Source organism: Theobroma cacao, chromosome 3 (genome assembly GCF_053813885.1).
Source record: "Theobroma cacao isolate CCN51 chromosome 3, ASM5381388v1, whole genome shotgun sequence".
Classification (NCBI taxonomy): domain Eukaryota; kingdom Viridiplantae; phylum Streptophyta; class Magnoliopsida; order Malvales; family Malvaceae; genus Theobroma; species Theobroma cacao.
This window is the reverse complement of record NC_142641.1, coordinates 25413447-25432997: the sequence shown is the minus strand read 5'-3', so window position 1 is coordinate 25432997 and position 19551 is coordinate 25413447. Positions and strand designations below refer to the sequence as shown.

Here is a 19551-nt window from a genome sequence, read left to right as displayed (position 1 = left end):
ATACTCCAATAATCTTATTGACTTTCGGTATAATTAACTACGAAAACAGCTCAGCTTCCTCCTTATTTTATTCTCACAATCCTTACTGAATCAAAATTTTATATTCCCCATATTCCATAATTTAACTTCATTGGGTTATATTTGTGCCCGACTATTACCTCATAGTATCATAACATCACTAAATAATCCCCTTCATGCTTAAATTACAATCATTAACTTAATCACATTATCCATTCCGAATGTTATTTATGACCTTATTGCTTCATTCTATAACCTTCCTCAATAATTATATTACCAATTTATCTCTGTTATACTAAAAGATTCCCATACATATCCAATTATTTAAACTGCTATTTTACATTCCGTTCGAGTCATACAAAATAAAAGCCACTCCTAACTCCTTTACACAGGTAACTACTACATCTTCCCTTAAACGACACTTGCCTAGATTTATGACAATACAACTTCAACTAAAGTATTAAACATCTTTAGGTTCCTCATTGTCCTGATCCGGGCACATCAATGGATCCTCTTCCTCCTGAGATTTTCTCCTTTGTTCTTCAATCCAGGCTTGTTGTATTCTCTTATATTCTTCATCACTCACCGGTGTAGCATTTCTTCCACAACTGGGAGGAAAATGTCGTACACCTGACACTTTTCTAAGAGGTTTACTTGCCACTGTTACTTTCTCCTTATCCTTTTCTTGTTGTCCCCTTACATTTCTCCCACAGCCTGGTGGAAAGTGTCGGACTACTGTCACGCTCTTCCTAGAACGAATACCTCCTTCAGCTATCCTTAATTTCCCCCTTTCTTTAACATGTTCCTTAGATTTTCTCAAAAGGGAACCTCTTATGCTTACATTAATATTATTACTATCTGTACTTTTTGGACTACTCGGTTCGGGTTGCCACCGGCTCTTAGCAGTAGAATCTAGCGATCCCTCGCTAATACTATGAGAGGCGTCGGGACTACCTTCTCTCCTAGACATGGTGTATGTGTCACCAGTGCACCTCAAAACCTATATGCAATCAAATAGTAAGTGTTTAATTATTTATGCATCTCAAAAATAGGTAGATTTCTATATGTAGATGCATACATTCTATTCAATCTAACCTAACTTAACTTAACTTAACTTATCTTAACTTAACTGGACTTGGGGCCACGCAGTGTCAGTGTAGATTTCTTAAAACAACCTTAAAATCAAAAACTTTAAAATCCAAAGCTTTAAAATCAAAATATCTGATCTTTAAACCATGCTCTGATACCAATCTAAATTGTCACGACCCGGAACTCCCCATCGAGCCTGTGACAACCGCCGCGAAGCCTCGACAAACATTCTTCACCCCGAATGTCGATCGAAACCTCGCAAGGCTCTCGTATCAGCTTTCGTACTTCCCCGGTGAGCAATAGTTATCAAATAATCAAAATACGAAGGATTACAAATCATTTCCAAATCATAACATAACATACTGTTTTTTTTTTTTTTGCTCACAGGGGCATTTTCGTCATTTTTATCGAAAACCTCGAAACTTGCTAAAAATGTAGTAGGTAAGCCGAAAATATATATTTAATGATAAAAAAAAATTAAGTATCTAAAATGTTCATTTGAAGTGAAAATTTGACCATTTGAATATGATAAAAATATTCAATAAAATAAACTATTTTCTTGTTAAAATAGTTTTCATAAAAGTATCGGTACATAATTCTTATAGCGTAAAAGATAATTATATTCATATATACTATAAAGCAAATAACCAAAGCATAAAATTTCTTTTACAGTGACACGTGGGCCCATATCTATCCAAAATGCATCGGAAGCTGGAAACCTACAGCTTTTACCGATTCGAGTCCAAATGAATGTCCTTGTTCAAGTCAGCTAACTACGAAATTCCCTGAGCCTAAAATGTGAGGAAATGAGGGTGGTGAGATTATAAAATCCCAGTGAGTAAACAGATACCATCAAAAGTATCTAAAGTCGAGTAAATGGAGACAATTAAAACAAGTCATCATACTGTAATTTCATTACCTTTCAGTTCATTTCAACCAAATAAAATCAATCCATATAAATCGAGTAATCAACTTGGCTTATGAATTTCTTAAAACTTTGGCTCGTGCCAAAACTCATACTCAGTGATACCTTGCGCAAGGCATCCAACCGAGTCCGCCAAGGCTGTTAAAATTTCATATACACTTAAAATATATTTTTAGTTTGAGAAAAATACAGCCGTTCCTTGGCGTTGGCTGAGTTCTCCTTCACGTGGTGGTTTAGCGTGAAGTGAACCCTAAGCTTTACCCCAGGAGATACCCTACGCGCCTCTCCGTTCGAGGTAATAATATAATGGAGTTTACCGTGCCCCTCTAATAGGCTGGTCCACGGAACCCCCTCTGCAGTAAATAATTAATATATAATCCACCAATCAATAAAATTCATTCTAGCATGTCATGGCAATTTATCACAACCTAGCCTCTCAAGGCTGAATACACAGTATAAATAATTATAACACCAAAATCAGTTTAGCCATTCATGCTCATTTATTGTCATAAGCCATTCAATTCAGAACCATAAATTTGCAACACAAACTAGCAGTCTCCAATTACTCTATTTTCAAAACCAGTATTCGATTTTTCAGAAAATTTATAAAATCATTTTATAAAATCACAATTTCCCTTAAAACATAACAATTTACCATTTAAACCAATTTTTCATAAAATCACATAGTTGTATAAAACTCTAGATAATTAAGACGATAATAAGTTTACTCACTATGTCTAGAATGCAGACTTTCGAAGCACTCTGTCTACTGGTCCTCGGATGCAATTTCCTTGCCTTTATTGGAGGACTCACCACCTTGACACAGTACAAAATCGAGAATTTCACTAAGTTGGTACTAAATCAAAATTAAACTAATTTGGACTACCAATGCATGATATGGAATGCAAAAATGCACTGGTAACTATCTAAATCCTGTATTAGCCTAATTCGTCTTATCACCCGATTAAATTCCTAACGGGTTCGTTTAAACTCCAATTTAATTCTTTTCAGTTTCTATACCTCAATTGCACCCAAATTAACTTAATGTCCCTCAGTGTGATGCAAATTATCAGTCCCAACAGTAAATTACGAAAATACCCCTAATGGGTAAAAATTCGTATTTTTGCTCCGAAAATTCCCATTATTTTTCTAGGCTCATAATTCATTATTCCTTAACCAATTCTCCTAGAATAAAATCAAACTCATCCTCACTCACTACATGGTAAATTCAGCCATTAATGGTTGGGGGAGAAAATAAATTCTTTTCTTGTTGTTTTGTTTCTAAATATGCTAAACTAACTAAAAACACTAACATAAATTAAAATCAAATAAATCCAACAACTTTCTCTCTCCTAACCCATTTTTTCAGAATTGAATTCATCATGAAAACATGTAATTTAATCATGAAAAATAAAGAGAAATGCTTGGGAATAAGAAAACTCAAGCTTAATAGAAAAAATCTCACCTTTTTCACTTAATTTCCTTGAAAATTCACACTTTTTCTTTGATTTTCTCTCTCTAGGGTTTTGTTTTCTCCTTTCTCTCTCTTGTTTCTTGCTTGGCCGAATGTTGAAGAAGAAGAATGGGTGGGCTGATTTTTTTATGCCTTTTTTATTGTTTAATGAAATAATATTATTTTATTCATATTTTAAATATTTTATTAATTCATTTGTTTTTTCTAGCCATCCATTTGTCCTAATTTTTCCACCATGCATTCCCTTTGACTTATCCAAGCCTTAAGTGAAATTTCCAGATTTTTCCAAAGTTTTGGTGGAGCAAATTCTTCAAAATTACACTTTTGCCCCCGAACTTTTCAAAAATTACATTTTTGCCCCAAAAATTGAAAATTTGCCATAATGCATAATTTGCACTCCTCATACTCATTTCACACTCCAAATAATTAAATTTGATCAAAATCCTTTCAAAAAATTAAATTTTCGATTTCGAATGGTAAAATTACCATTTTACCCTTTTACTCTAAATTATACCGAAATTAAGATTTTTCACTTCTAAACCTCAAATCTTACTCCAATAAGTCAAATGAGGCCAAAAATCTTTTCTAAAAATTTTCATTTTGTCCCTAGGTGGCAAATGACCATTTTACCCCTAGATAGCGAAAATTTCGGTTTGACTCCAAATTGATCCTCGAACTCCGACTCACCATATTAAACCATTATGGGACTTTAAAATTCTTAATTTCATCGTGAATTTTATATTTGATCTAGTTCGAGGCTTAAATAAACTTTGTTGTATGTCTAGGTACAATATCGACTTTTGTAATTTTTTTTTTTCGGGACTCTCTTAGCATGCAGACATGCTATCCATCACATGTATGTCATGACAATTATTTTTATAGAGTCGGGCTTGTCATCTTCTCCCCCACTTGAATCAACCATATGATCTTTCTTCTTGACTGATTTCGACATCAGGCTAAATATTAATATTTTAAAAATTTTATCTTGTCTCCTTGGTACCTGAAATACCTTATTATGCCTCACTTGACTTCTGAATTGCCTTTTATCTTACAAATTCTCCTTTGATAAAATTATTATTATTTTATTATTATTTTCTCACTTGCGAAACATTTTATCCTAAACTACTCCTTTCGTCTTTTATCACTTCTAAACATTTTAATTGACCTCAATTTGCATTCAATCAACTTTATTTATCACCATATCAAAGTATGGGGTATTTCAGAATGTTTGTCGAGGCTTCGCGACGGTTGTCACGGGCTCGATGGGAAGTTCCGGGTCGTGACAATATAACAGCCCATAAATCAAATTTCTAGCCATCTCTAACACCTTAAAATCAAATTCTAACTCATTTCTCACCTTGGCGGTGTTTTTTTTGTAGTTGAATTCCTTTTCAAAAGCTTCCAAGCTACTATGGCAAGTCTCTCCTTCTCTTTCTAAAACTTTCAGCTAGTGAGAGAAAGTGCTGAACAAAGACTTTTTGAGGGTTTTAAGGTAAAAAAGTGGAAAAGCATGAAAAATCGTATGAAAGAGTGGGTAAAAGCATGAAATTTGGAGCCAAAGAGAGAAACTTATGAAGTTTTCATACCATGCTTCCATGGAGGATGGAAGCAACGTGAGATGGAAGAAGAAGAAGGAGAAGAAGCTGTTGGAGAATGAAGAAGCTGTTGGAAGAAAAAGATATTTATAGCTCAAGCTTATCCATTCCACTTGAAAGCCCTTAGCAAGTTAGCTTGTTCTTCTCCAATCCTCTGTGAAATCTTTTTACTCTTTTGACACTAAGGCCAAGTCCACAATGGTCTAAATATACTCGAGTTTACGAAAACTTAAAAATTTTGACTCGAGGTGCAAAATGACCATTTTACCCCTGTTGCAAAAATTATTGCCACATCTAGTTTTCTTCATGTTTTCATCATTATACATCATTTATTTGGTCTTTATGCTTATTTAGACATTAAATATTAGAAAACTTCATTATGGGAACTTATTAGAGGAAATGACGAAACTACCCCTAGCTTGGGTTATTACACCTATGCCTCGTTATGAGCCTATAGGGGTTAAGATCTCACTGTTTTATAATCTTATAAATGATTTTAAATTGATTTTTTTTTTAATTTTTGGTTAAAACAAATCGTAATTTGATATTTGCATGAAGAAACATGAAACGAAAGGCATCCATTGACAAGAAAAGTCCATTTATAGTCACTCATGCCTTCGAAAGTCTAGTTAGTCGCTTTGAATGGTTTTATAATCCTATAAATAATTTTGAATAGATTCTTTTTCATTTTTTGTTAAAACAAAGCATAAATTGTTGTTTGAATTGGGAAACATGAAGCGAAAGCCATCCGTTGACAAGAAAAGTCCACTGATTGTCACTCATGCCTTCGAAAGCCTAGTTGCTAGCTCTTAATTGTTTTATTATCTTATAAATAATTTTAAATTGAATTTTTTTTTCTGTTTTGGTTAAAAAAGATCATAATTTCATGTTTGCATTAGGAAATGTCATCGAATGCCATCCATTGACAAGAAATGTCCATTTATAGTCACCCATGCCTTCAAAACCTATTTACTCACTTGAAATGGTTTTATAATCTTATAAAAGAAATTAGCTTAAATTTTTTTTAATTTTTGTTAAAACAGATCAAAATTTGATGTTTGCATTAGGAAACATCATGCAAATCCTATCTATTAACAAGAAAAGTCCATTTATAGTCACTCATGCCTTCAAAAGCTAATTTATTTGCTTGAAATGATTATATAATCTTATAAAAGATATTGAATTGAATTGTTTTCATTTTTTGTTAAAATTGATCATAATCTGATGTTTACATCAAGAAACGTGAAGCGAAAGACAAACATTGACAAGGAAAGCCCATTTATAGTCACCCATACCTTCGAAAGACTCGTTACTCACTTAACATGGTTTTATAATCTTATAAATGATTTTAAGTCAAAATTTTTTCATTTTTGATTTCAAACACATCATAATTGGATGTTTGCATTGCAAAGCTTATAGTGAAAGCCATTCATTGACACGAAAAGTCCGTTTATACTCACTCATTCCTTTAAAACCCTTGTTACTCGCTTTAAGTAGTTTTATAACTTTCTAAATAATTTTAAATTGAATTATTTTTCATTTTTGTTTAAACAGATTATAATTTGATGTTTGCATTGGGAAACATGAAGCGAAAAATATCCATTGACAATAAAAGTCCATTTATAGCCACTCATGCCTTTCAAAGCCTAGTTACTTGCTTAGAATGGTTTTATAATCTTATAAATGATTTTGAAATGAAATTTTCTAATTTTTGGTTAAAACTAATCGAAATTTGATGTTTGCATTGGGAAACATGAAACAAAGACATCTATTGATAAGAAATGTCCATTTATGGCCACTAGATTTTTTGAAAGGCTAGTTACTCGCTTTAAAAGGTTTTATAATCTTATAAATGATATTAAATTGAGGTTTTTTTTTCATTTTTGGTTGAAATAGATCCTAATTTGCTGCTTGCATTGGGAAATATGAAGCAAAAGCTATCCATTGATAAGAAAACTCCATTTATAGTCATTTATGCTTTCAAAAGCCCAGTTACTTGCTACAAATGATTTTATAATCCTATAAATAATTTTAAATCAATTTTTTTTCATTTTTGGTTAAAACATATCATATTTTCTTGTTTGCATCGGGAAACATGTAGCCAAAGCAATCCATTGACAAGAAATGTCCATTTCTAGCCATTCATGCCTTTGAAGAACTAGTTACTCTCTTTAAATGATTTTGTAATCTAAAAAGTAATTTTAAAATGAATTTCATTTCATTTTTGGTTAAAACAAATCATAATTGGATGTTTGCACTGAGAACCATAAACCGAAAGCAATCCATCCAAAAGAAAAGTCCACTTGTAGTCACTCATACTTTCAAAAGCCTAGTTTATCACTTTAAATGGTTTTATAATCTTATAAATGATTTTAAATCAATTTTTTTTCATTTTTGGTTAAAACAGATGATAATTGGATGTTTGCTTTGGGAAATGTGAAGCAAAAGCAATCCGTTGACAAGAAAAGTCTAGTTATAGCCATTCATGCCTTCGAAAGCCTAATTACTTGCTTTACGTGGTTTTATAACTTTATAAATGATTTTAGATTGAATTTTTTTCATTTTTGTTTAAACAAATCATAATTTGATGTTTTGCATCAGGAAACGTGAAGCGAAAGCTATCCATTGATAGAAAAATTTCATTTATAGTCACTCATGCATTCGAAAGCCTTGTTACTTGTTTTAAATAGTTTTATAATCTTATAAATGATTTTAAATTGAATTTTTTTTTCATTTTTGTTAAAACGGAACATAAATTGTTGTTTGCATTAGGAAACGTGAAGCAAAAGCCATCCATTCAAAAGAAAAGTCCATTTATAGTCACTCATACCTTCGAAAGCCTAGTTACTCGCTTTAAATGGTCTTAAAATCTAATAAATAATTTTGAATTGAAGTTTTTTTTTTTAATTTTGGTTGAAACAAATCATAATTTGTTGTTTGCATTGAGGAAACTTGAAGTGAAAGTAATCCATTGGCAAGCAATGTCCATTTATGGTCACTTATAACTTTGAAAGCCTAGTTATTCACTTAAAATGATTTTATAATCTTATAAATAATTTTAAATCGAATATTTTTACATTTTTTCTTAAAATAGTTCTTAATTTGATGTTTGTATCAGGAAACATGAAGCGAAAGTCATTCATTGACAAGGGAAGTTTATTTATAGTCACTCATGCCTTTAAAAGCCAAATTATTTGTTGTACATGGTTTTATAATTTATGAATGATTTTAAATAAAAAAACATTTTCATTTTTGGTTAAAACATATCAAAATTGGATGTTTGCATCGGAAAGTGCATAGCGAAAGCCTTGTTATTCGCTTTAAGTGGTTTTATAACTTTATAAATGATTTTAAATTGAATTTGTTTTATTTTTTGTTTAAACAGCTTATAATTTGATGTTTACATCAGGAAACGTGAAGCGAAAGCCATCCATTGACAAGAAAAGTCAATTTATGGTCACTCATGCCTTTTAAAGCCTAGTTACTCATTTTAAATGCTTTTATAATCTTATACATAATTTTAAATTGAATTTGCTTTATTTTTTGTTAAAACAGAACATAAATTGTTGTTTGCATCAGGAAAAAGTGAAGCAAAAGCCATTCATTGACAAGAAAAGTCCATTTATAGTCACTCATGCCTTTGAAAGCCTAGTTACTTGTTTTGAATGCTTTTATAATCTTATAATGACTTTAAATTGAAGATTTTTTCATTTTTTATCATAACAGAACATAAATTGTTGTTTGCATTGGGAACAGTGAAGTGAAAGCCATCCATTGACAAGAAAAGTCCATTTATAGTCACTCATGGCTTTGAAAGCTTAGTTACTCGCTTTAATTGATTTTATAATCTTATAAATAATTTTGAATCGAATATTTTTCATTTTTGGTTGTAACAGATCATAATTTGTTGTTTGCATCAAGAAACATAAAGCAAAAGTAATCCATTAGCAGGAAATGTCCATTTATAGTCGCTCATAACTTCGAAAACCTAGTTACTCTCTTTAAATGGCTTTATAATCTTATAAATGATTTTAATATAGAAATTTTTTCATTTTTGGTTAAAATAGATCATAATTTCATGTTTGCATCGAGCAATGTGAAGCGAAAGCTATACATTGTGAAGAAAAGTCAATTTATAGTCACTCATACCTTTGAAGACCTTTTTACTCGCTTTAAGTGTTTTATAACTTTATAAATAGTTTTGAATTAAATTTTTCTTCACTCTTGGTTAAACACAGATAATTTGATGTTTGCATTAGAAAACGCATAGCAGAAATCCTTGTTACTCACTTTAAGTGGTTTTATAACTTTATAAATGATTTAAATTGAATTTTTCATTTTTGTTCAAATAGATTATAATTTGATGTTTGCATCAGGAAACGTAAAGCTAAAGCCATCCATTGATAAGAAAAATCCATTTATAGCCACTCATACCTTCCAAAGCCTAGTTACTTCTTTTAAATGCTTTCATAATCTTATAAATGATTTAAAATTGAATTTTTTTCATTTTTTGTTAAAATAAAACATAAATTGTTGTTTGCATCAGGAAAATAGTGAAGCGATAACCATCCATTGACAAGAAAAGTTCATTTATAGTTATCCATGCCTTCCAAAGCCTAGTTACTTCTTTTAAATGCTTTTATAATCTTATAAATGATTTTGAATTGAATTTTTTTGATTTTTTGTTAAAATAGAACATAAATTGTTGCTTGCATCTGGAAAACAGTGAAGCAAAAGCCATCCATTGACAAGAAAAGTCCATTTATAGTTACTCATGGCTTCCAAAGCCTAGTTACTTCTTTTAAATGCTTTCATAATCTTATAAATGATTTTAAATTGAATTTGTTTTCAATTTTTGTTAAAACAGAACATAAATTGTTGTTTGCATCAGGAAAATAGTGAAGCAAAAGCTGTCCATTAACAAAAAACAATCCATTTATAGTCACTCATGGCTTTGAAAGCCTAGATACTCACTTTAAATGGTTTTATAATCTTATAAATGATTTTAAAATTGAATTTTTTCATTTTTGGCTAAAACAAATCATAATTTCATGTTTGCATGGGGAAACGTTAAGCAAAAGTTATCCATTGAGAAGGAAAGTCAATTTACAATCACTCATGCCTTTGAAGGCCTTTTTACTCACTTTAAGTGTTTTATAACTTTATAAATAGTTTTGAATTGAATTTTTCTTCACTCTTTGTTAAACACAGATCATAATTTGATGTTTGCATCAAGTAACGTGAAGCAAAAGCCATCAATTGACAAGAAATGTCCATTTATAGTCACTCATCCCTTCAAAAGCCTAGTTACTCACTTTATATAGTATTATAATCTTATAAATGATTTTAAATTGAATTCTTTTACATATTTGATTAAAACAGATCATAATTTGATGTTTGTATTAGGAAATGTTTAGCAAAAGCCATCCATTAATAAGAAAAGTCATTTTATAGTTACTAATGCCTTCGAAAGCCTAGTTAGTCATTTTGAATGGTTTTATAATCCTATGAATAATTTTGAATCAGATTTTTCTCAATTTTTGTTAAAATAGAGCATAAACTGTTGTTTGCCTCGAGAAACGTGAAGTGAAAGCCATCCATTAACAAGAAAAGTCCATTTATTGTCACTTATGCCTTCAAAAGCTTAATTGCTCACTCTAAATTGTTTTATTATCTTATAAATGATTTTAAATTGAATTTTTTTCAGTTTTGGTTAAAACAAATTATAATTTGATGTTTTAATCGAAAAACGTGAAGCAAAAGCCATCTATGGATAAAAAAAAAGCCCATTTATAGTCACTCATACCTTTGAAAGCCTTTGTTACTCGCTTTACATAGTTTTATAATCTTATAAATGATTTCAAGTCAAAATGTTTTTCATTTTTGGTTAAAATAGATCATAATTAGATGTTTGCATCAAAAAGCTTATAACGAAAGCCATCCATTGACAAGAAAAGTCTATTTATACTCACTCATGCCTTCAAAACCCTTGTTACACGTTTTAAGTGGTTTTATAACTTTTAAATGATTTTAAATTAAAGTTTTTTATTTTTGCTTGAAATAGATCACAATCTGATGTTTCCATTAGGAAACGTGAAGCGAAAGCCATCCATTGACAAGAAAAGTCCATTTATAGTCATTCATACTTTTGAGAGCCTAATTACTCACTTTACATAGTTTTAGAATCTTATAAATGATTTTAAGTGAAATTTTTTTTCATTTTTGGTTAAAACAGATCATAATTAGATGTTTGCATCAGAAAGCTTATAGCAAAAGGCATCCATTGACAAGATAAATCCGTTTATGCTCACTCATACCTTCAAAACCCTTATTACTCATTTTAAGTGGTTTTATAACTTTTTAAATGATTTTAAATTAAATTTTTTCATTTTTGTTTAAACAGATTATAATTTCAGTTTGCATTAGGAAACATGAAGCGAAAGCCATCCATTGAAAAGGAACGTCCATTTATAGCCACTCATGCCTTTCAAAACCTAGTTACTCGCTTAAAATGGTTTTATAATCTTATAAATGATTTTGAATTGAAATTTTTTCATTTTTGGTTAAAACTAAACATAATTTGATGTTTGCATTAGGAAACGTGAAACAACAGGCATCCATTGATAAGAAATGTCCATTCATAGTCACTCATTCCTTTGAAAGGCTAGTTACTCACTTTAAAAGGTTTTATAATTTTACAAATGATTTTAAATTGAGTTTTTTTTTTCATTTTGGTTGAAACTGATCCTAATTTGATGCTTGCATTGGGAAACATGAAGCGGAAACCATCCATTGATAAGAAAACTCCATTTATAGTCACTCATGCTTTCAAAAGCCTAGTTACTAGCTTCGAATGATTTTATAATCCTATAAATAATTTTAAATCAATTTTTTTCATTTTTGGTTAAAATATATCATAATTTGTTGTTTACATTTGGAAATGTGAAGTCAAAGCAATCCATTGACAAGAAATGTGCTTTTTTAGTCATTCATGCCTTCAAAAACCTTGTGACTCTTTAAATGGTTTTATAATATGATAATTGATTTTAAATCAAATTTCATTTCATTTTTGGTTAAAACAGATCATAATCAGATTTTTACAATGACAACCATGGAACGAAAGCAATCCATTTGCAAGAAAAGTCCACTTGTAGTTACTCATGCTTTTGAAAACCTAGTTTCTTACTTTAAATGGTTTTATAATCTTATAAATGATTTTAAATCAAATTTTTTTCCTTTTTTGTTAAAATAGATGATAATTGGATGTTTGCATCGGGAAAAATGAAGATAAAGCAATCCGTTGACAAGAAAAGTCTAGTTATATTTACTCATGCCTTCAAAAGCCTAGTTACTCGTTTTAAGTGATTTTATAACTTTATAAATGATTTTAGATTGACTTTTTTTCATTTTTGTTTAAATCGATCATAATTTGGTGTTTGCATTGGGGAAACATGAAGTGAAAGCCATCTATTGATAAGAAAAGTCCATTTATAGTCACTCATGCCTTTGAAAGCCTTGTTACTTATTTTAAATGGTTTTATAATCTTATAACTGATTTTAAATTGCTTTTTTTTTCATTTTTTGTTAAAACAGAACATAAATTGTTGTTGCATTGGGAAACATGAAGCGAAAGCCATCGATTCATAAGAAAAGTCTATTTATAGCCACTCATTCCTTCGAAAGCCTAGTTACTCACTTTAAATGGTCTTATAATCTTATAAATAACTTTGAATTGAATTTTTTTTTATTTTTGGTTGAAACAGATCTTAATTTGTTGTTTGCATAGGGTAACGTGAAGCAAAGGCAATCCATTGGCAAGAAATGTTCATTTATAGTCACTTATAACTTTGAAAGCCCAGTTACTCACTTCAAATGGTTTTATCATCTTATAAAAGATTTTAAATCGAATATTTTTACATTTTTTTAAAACAGATCATAATTTGATGTTTGCATCGGGAAACGTGAAGCAAAAGTCATTCATTTGCAAGGGAAGTTCATTTATAGTTACTCATGCCTTCAGAAGCCTAGTTACTGGGTTTACATGCTTAGCAAAAGCCCTTGTTACTTACTTTAAGTGGTTTAATAATCTTATAAATGATTTTATATTGAAGTTTTTTCAGTTTTGGTTAAAACAGATCATAATTTGATGTTTGCATAAGAAAACACGAAGCGAAATCCATCCATTGACAAGAAAAGTCTATTTATAGTCACTCATGCTGTCAAGCCCGACCTTATAGAATACTTGCCATGTCATTCATATGATTGACAATATGCCTGCATACTTGGAAAGCCTCGAAAGAAAAATCGTTAAAAGACGACAATGTACCAAATGGTACAATTAAGTTAATTTAAGCCTCGAATTAGATCAAATAGAGAATTTAAAATGAAATTAAGAATATTAAAGTCCCAGAATGGTTTAATATGGTGATTTGGAGTTCGAGGATTAATTTGGAGTCAAACCGGAATTTTCACTGTTTAGGGGCAAAATGGTCATTTGCCACCTAAGGACAGAATGAGAATTTTTGGAAAAGATTTTTTTGGCCCCATTTGACTTATTGGAGTATAATTGGAGGGTTTGGCAGTGAAAAAGTTTAATTTCGACGATTTCTAGAGTGTAGGGGCAAAATCGTAATTTTACCACCCGCAAACAAAATTTGAGATTTTGAGAGAATTTAGATCAAATTTGACAAATTGGAGAATGGTATGAGTATAAGGGATGAAAAATATGCCTATGGGCATTTTTTCAGTTTTTGGGGCAAAAATGTAATTTTTGACTTTTATGGGGGCAAAAGTGTAAATTTCAAAAAAATTACTCCACCAACACTTTGGATAAGTCTGAGAATTTTATCTAAGCTATGGATATGTGGGACAAGTGTATGGTGAAAATTTGGAAACAAATGGATGGCTAGAATATAAGGAATTAATAAAACAAAAAAATGAATAAAATAATATTATATTATTTTAGCCTTTAAAAAGGTCAAACTTTTCAGAATTCTCATGTTCTTCAAGCTGTCCAAACCAGGAGAGAAAAGGGGGAAAAGAAATAAGAACCCTAGTTGAAAAATTTGGGGAAAATCAAGAGAAATCAAGAAATCAAGCATTAAAAAGGTAAATTTCATTGATTTTCCTTGTGATTTTCACTACCCATGCATTTTTTCTCATTTTCATGCAAAATTAGAAAGTGGGTATGGACACCCATGCTGGCCAAACCTCCATGGATGAGTTTTGAGCTTGAGTTTTGGTTGATTTTAATTGAATTAAGTGATTTTAGTTAGGTTATATTGAAATATAGCAAAAATAAGCTAGAGATATAATTTTCTCCCATTGAAACCCATTATGCTGAATTTTTTAGGGGAATATTGGCTACTGATCTTGATGTTTATTTGAAGAATAATGACGAATAATGATGAATTATGATGTAAAACTCGATCCTATAAACACATGTCATGACATACATGCACTGAGTAGCATGTTATTACGCTAGGAAAGCACTTCAGAATAGACGAAACCCGATATTGTACCTAACGGTACACTTGAGTTGATATAACCTCGAACTAGTTCAAATAGGAATTGTATGATGAAATTTAATATTATGCAGTCCAGGAATGACTAAAAGTGATTGTTCAGAGTTCGAGGGTGCATTTGGGGTAAAATGGAAAATTTCGATGTTTAGGGGCAAAATCGTCATTTTGCCACCTAAGATAATAATTTGATCATGGAGTGAAATTTTTGTCCAAGATTAACTTTTTGGAGTATAATTTAATGATAGGAAGTGAAAATTTTCAATTCCGGCAATTTTCGAAACATAGGGGCAAAACGGTAATTTTTTCGTCTAGGGGTAAAAACCGAAATTTACACCACCCAAAACTTGTCAAAATCATAGGATTTATTTATTTTTGGTATGAACAACTATGGTATGTTATGTGGTGAAAAATTGAAGTTTAAAAGATGAAATTTTAAAAATGGGCCAACGGGAAAGTGACACATGGCACTTTTTAATGATTTAATATTATTTTAATGAAAAGTCAGCCCATTTAAACCCCATTTTAAGTGATGGCCGGCCACAAGGGAGAACAAGAGAGAAAATAGAGAGGAAAGGAAGATAAAAAGAAAAACCAAAGAGAAACAAGAAAATTCAAAGGGGAATTCGTGTTTTTCGCCCGTTTACGCGTCTAACGGTAAGATTTTTTGACTTTAGCTTGATTTCTACCTTTCCTATGCCTTTGTTTCCATTTAGCATGCTTGAGGAGAGAGATCTAAAAGTGACATCAAGGGCTGGCCGAATTTCAAGGGGGGAGAAATTGAAATTTTTAGGTTTTGATTTTTAGTTAAATTGATAGTTTTAGTTAGTTAAATTTGTTTAGAAATTAAATTGGGCAAGAAAGCATTAAATTATCACAATACCCACCCTTGGCCGAATCTGCAATGAGGTACAATGATGATGATCTGATTTTTATTCTAAGAGAAATGAAGAGAAAATGATGAAAAATGGTTAAATGTGATAGAAAAACAAAGTAGAAAATTTACCGAGTTAATGTCCCATTTTTGGCCGAATTTTCCAAGGAGGAAAGTGAACTGATTTTGGTGATTTTAGAAGGTTATTGGCTGATATTTAATAGTTAGAAATGTTAGAGAGAGAATGGGACTATTTAGAGCTAAAATGGAGCGCGTTAGCAATTTATCGAGTAAAGAGCCAAAAATAGGTTAATACCGCATTTAAGCCGTTTTAGGCTATTGCATTTCATACCATGCATTAGTATAGGATTTAAGTCAATTATATAGTGATTTAGCATCAATGTGGTGAATTGGGTAAATTTTGCAATGTGTCTAGGAGGAGAGCCTTCCGGTAAAGGCAAGGAAGTCGTACCCGACCAACAGTGATCGGGGCACCTAGGAAGCATTTCATCTGTACAAACGGTGAGTAAACCTATTATTATCGTAAATTATCTAGAGTTTATTTTTAAATGCTCTTCATGGATTTTATGAAATGAAAATGAGATTAAAATGGGATTTTTGATGTTTTAGAAATAAATGTGACAAATAAAAATATATTGTGTTGATTATGAAATTGAGTAATTGGAGGCTGTCAATTATTTTGAAATATATATATTTTACTATGAATGGCTTATGATATATGAGTATATGTGGCTATATTTTATAATTGCCTGGGGAATAAATGTAAGTTGTTTTTACTATGCAGGCTGGGTAAATAAATAAAAGCCACGTTATACTGTCGAAATTTTATTAAAATTGGTGGGTTAGTCACTACAGTGACGAGTTTTCGTGGACTTCCTATTAGAGGGGCACGGTAAGCCCGATTTCATAGTTACTCCGGTTGTAGAGGTGAGGAGGGTAACTCCCGGGGTAGTCTTAGAGTTCACTTCACGTCGAACCCCCACGTGAATGTGTAACTCGGCCAACGCTAAGGAACAACTTGTTTTCAAAACTAGAATGTGTTTAACATGTAAATATCTTAACAACCTTGGCGGACTCGATTATATGCCTCGGCCAAGGTATCCCCGAGGACTAGATTTTGGCTTGAGCCATGTTTTTAATAAAAGTTATAAGCCTTGACAACTGTTTTGATAAATTACAAATGTTTTATGGTTTAGGAAAGAAATTGAAAACCTTATGAAATGGTTTGTGATTTGTTGTTTAAACTTGCCTCCATTTTACTCCCCTTTAGATATTTATGATAATGTCTGTTTACTCATTGCGATTGCAAAATCTCACCCACCTCCTTTCCAAACATTTTAGGCCTGTGGTAGCTTGTAGATATCCGATTTTGTCGAGGATTCCAATTGACCCCTCTATCCTACAGACAGTAGGTTACTATCACCAATACTGGGTGTGTCACGACCCGGAACTCCCATCGAGCCCGTGACAACCGCCGCGACGTCTCAATTTACATTCATTACCCAGAATGTCAACCGAGACCCCGCAAGGCTTTAATATCAGCTTCTCATTTCCCCTGTGGGTAGCTGTTTCCAAATACCACATTTTAAAAGATTTTAAACTGTTTCCAACTTAAACAAATGAAATAATAATTTCCGTCTCACAGGGGTATTTTTGTCATTTATCCCAAAAATCTCAAAAATCATCTAAAAATATAGTATGTAAGTGGAAAACACATATTTCTTAATCAAAAATAATTTTGGATGTCTAAAACATTCGTTTAAAATGGAATTATGACTGTTATAATAAAATAAAAATATTCAATAAAATATTCAATTTTCACATAAAACGATATTTTAAGAACACTGCATAAATAATTTTTATAGCGTAAAAGCAAAATAAATTCTTACATACCGTAATACAGATAACCAAAGTATAGAATTTAATTTACAGTGACACGTGGGCCCACGAATGATCAAAAGTATCAAAAGAAATGAACCTACAGTCTTTGGATGTGGCAAGTTCAACTGTAATCCTTGCCGATATCAGTTATCTACAATCTATTCTGAACCTGAAATGGGTGGAAATGAGAGTGGTGAGATTATAAAATCCCAGTGAGTAAACAAACATCACTCAAAATATCTAAAGTCGAGTAAAAGGAGACTATTAAAACATTTCATCAAACTGTAATTTATCATCTTTCAACTTATTTCAACCAAATGAAATCAATTTATTTAAAGCAAGTAATCAGTATGGCTTATGAATTTCTTTAAAAGCTTGGCTCATGCCAAAAATTATTATCATACTCAGTTATTTGGGATACCTTGGCCGAGGGCTATCCCAACTGAGTCCGCCAAGGCTATTAGAAAGTCATGTTTTTATTTTGAAAACATAGCCATTCCTTGACGTTGGCCGAGTTCCCCTTCACGAGGTGGTTTGGCGTGAAGTGAACTCTAAAAGTTATACCTCAGGAGTTACCCTACTCGCCTCTCCAACCGAGGTAAAAATATAACAGGATTCCGTGCCCCTCTAATAGGCTAGTCCACAGAATCCAGCCCACTGCAGCAGGTCAAACCCACCATACAATAAAATTTTGACAGCATGACAGGGCTAATATATTACTACCCAGCTTGCAAGGGTAAAATAAAGCAATTCATACAATTCATAAAAAACATAGCCCAGCCAGTCATACCAATACAATAACATAAGCCATTAATTCAATTTTAAATTTACAACATATCAGTGGTCTCCAATTACTCTATTTGCAAAATCGTTATTTCGTTTCAAGACAATTTATAAAATATTTTCATTTAAACTCATTTTGTTTACAAAACATAAAAATTTACCATTTGAACTCATTTTCATAAAATTCACCAAAACCGAATAAAAACATACTTTAGATAATTAAAATGATGGTAAGGTTACTCACCGTGTCTAGAGTGGGGATTTTCGAAATACTCAGACTATTGGTCCTCGGGTGCAATTCCCTTGCCTTTATCAGAGGACTCACCAGCTTGACATAGTACAAAATCGAGAAATTCACCACATTGGTACTAAATTGAAATTAAACTAATTTAGACTATTAATGCTTGATATGGAATGCAAAAATGTCTAAATTTTTGCCTAAATGCGGTGTTAGCCTATTTCGGTCTTTTACTCGATAAATTGATATACGCGTCCGTTTAAACTCCAAATTAATTTTTTTCAGTTTCTACACCTCAATTGCACCCAAATTGACTTAATGTCCCTCAGTGTGGTGCAAATTATCAGTCTCGATAATAAATTACGAAAATACCCCTAGTGGGTAAAAATTTGTATTTTTGCTCCGAAAATTTCCATTATTTTTCTAGGCTCATAATTCATCATTATTCATCATAATTCCTCAAATAACCATCAAGATCAGCAGCCAATATTCCCCTAGAAAATTCAGCATAATGGGTTTCAATGGGAGAAAATTATATTTCTAGCTTATTTTTGCTATATTTCAATATAACTTAACTAAAATCACTTAATTCAATTAAAATCAACCAAAAATCAAGCTCAAAACTCATCCATGGAGGTTTGGCCAGCATGGGTGTCTATACCCACTTTCTAATTTTGCATGGAAATGAGAAAAAAATGCATGGGTAGTGAAAATCACAAGGAAAATCAATGAAATTTACCTTTTTAATGCTTGATTTCTTGATTTCTCTTGATTTTCTCCAAATTTTTCAGGTAGGATTCTTGTTTTTTTTTTTCCCCTTTTCTCCCCTGGTTTGGACAGCTGAAGAAGATGAGAATTCCGGAATTTTTACCTTTTTAAAGGCTAAAATAATATAATATTATTTTATTCATTTTTTTAATGTTTTATTAATTCCTTAAATTCTAGCCATCCATTTATTTCCAAATTTTCACCATACACTTGTCCCACATATCCATAGCTTAGGTAAAATTCTCAGACTTATCCAAAGTCTTGGTGGAGTAATTTTTGAAATTTACACTTTTACCCCCGTAAAAGTCAAAAATTACATTTTTGCCCCAAAAATTGAAAAATTACCCATAGACATATTTTTCAT

The 19551-nt window shown here is 31.3% G+C and overlaps 2 long non-coding RNA genes across 3 annotated transcripts in view; both read right to left on the bottom strand.

Moving 5' to 3' along the window:
- LOC148763651 (uncharacterized) overlaps nt 1-19289 on the bottom strand; it is a 36248-nt gene extending 16959 nt beyond the window's left edge. The window contains exons 1-3 of one of the 2 annotated variants that reach the window (XR_016025061.1): nt 19159-19289; nt 18426-18509; nt 17453-17567 (exon numbers count right to left, since the gene is read on the bottom strand). This is a non-coding gene — a long non-coding RNA (uncharacterized LOC148763651). Of the gene's footprint in view, nt 1-17452; nt 17568-18425; nt 18510-19158 lie in introns of those variants that run through there. The other variant, XR_016025062.1, reaches the window with a different exon arrangement.
- LOC148763652 (uncharacterized) lies at nt 1698-3869 on the bottom strand. Its single transcript, XR_016025396.1, has 3 exons — nt 3498-3869; nt 2765-2848; nt 1698-1898 (listed from the first exon to the last, which is right to left on the bottom strand). It is a non-coding gene; the product is annotated as an uncharacterized LOC148763652 (long non-coding RNA).
- Nucleotides 19290-19551: the final 262 nt, after the last annotated feature.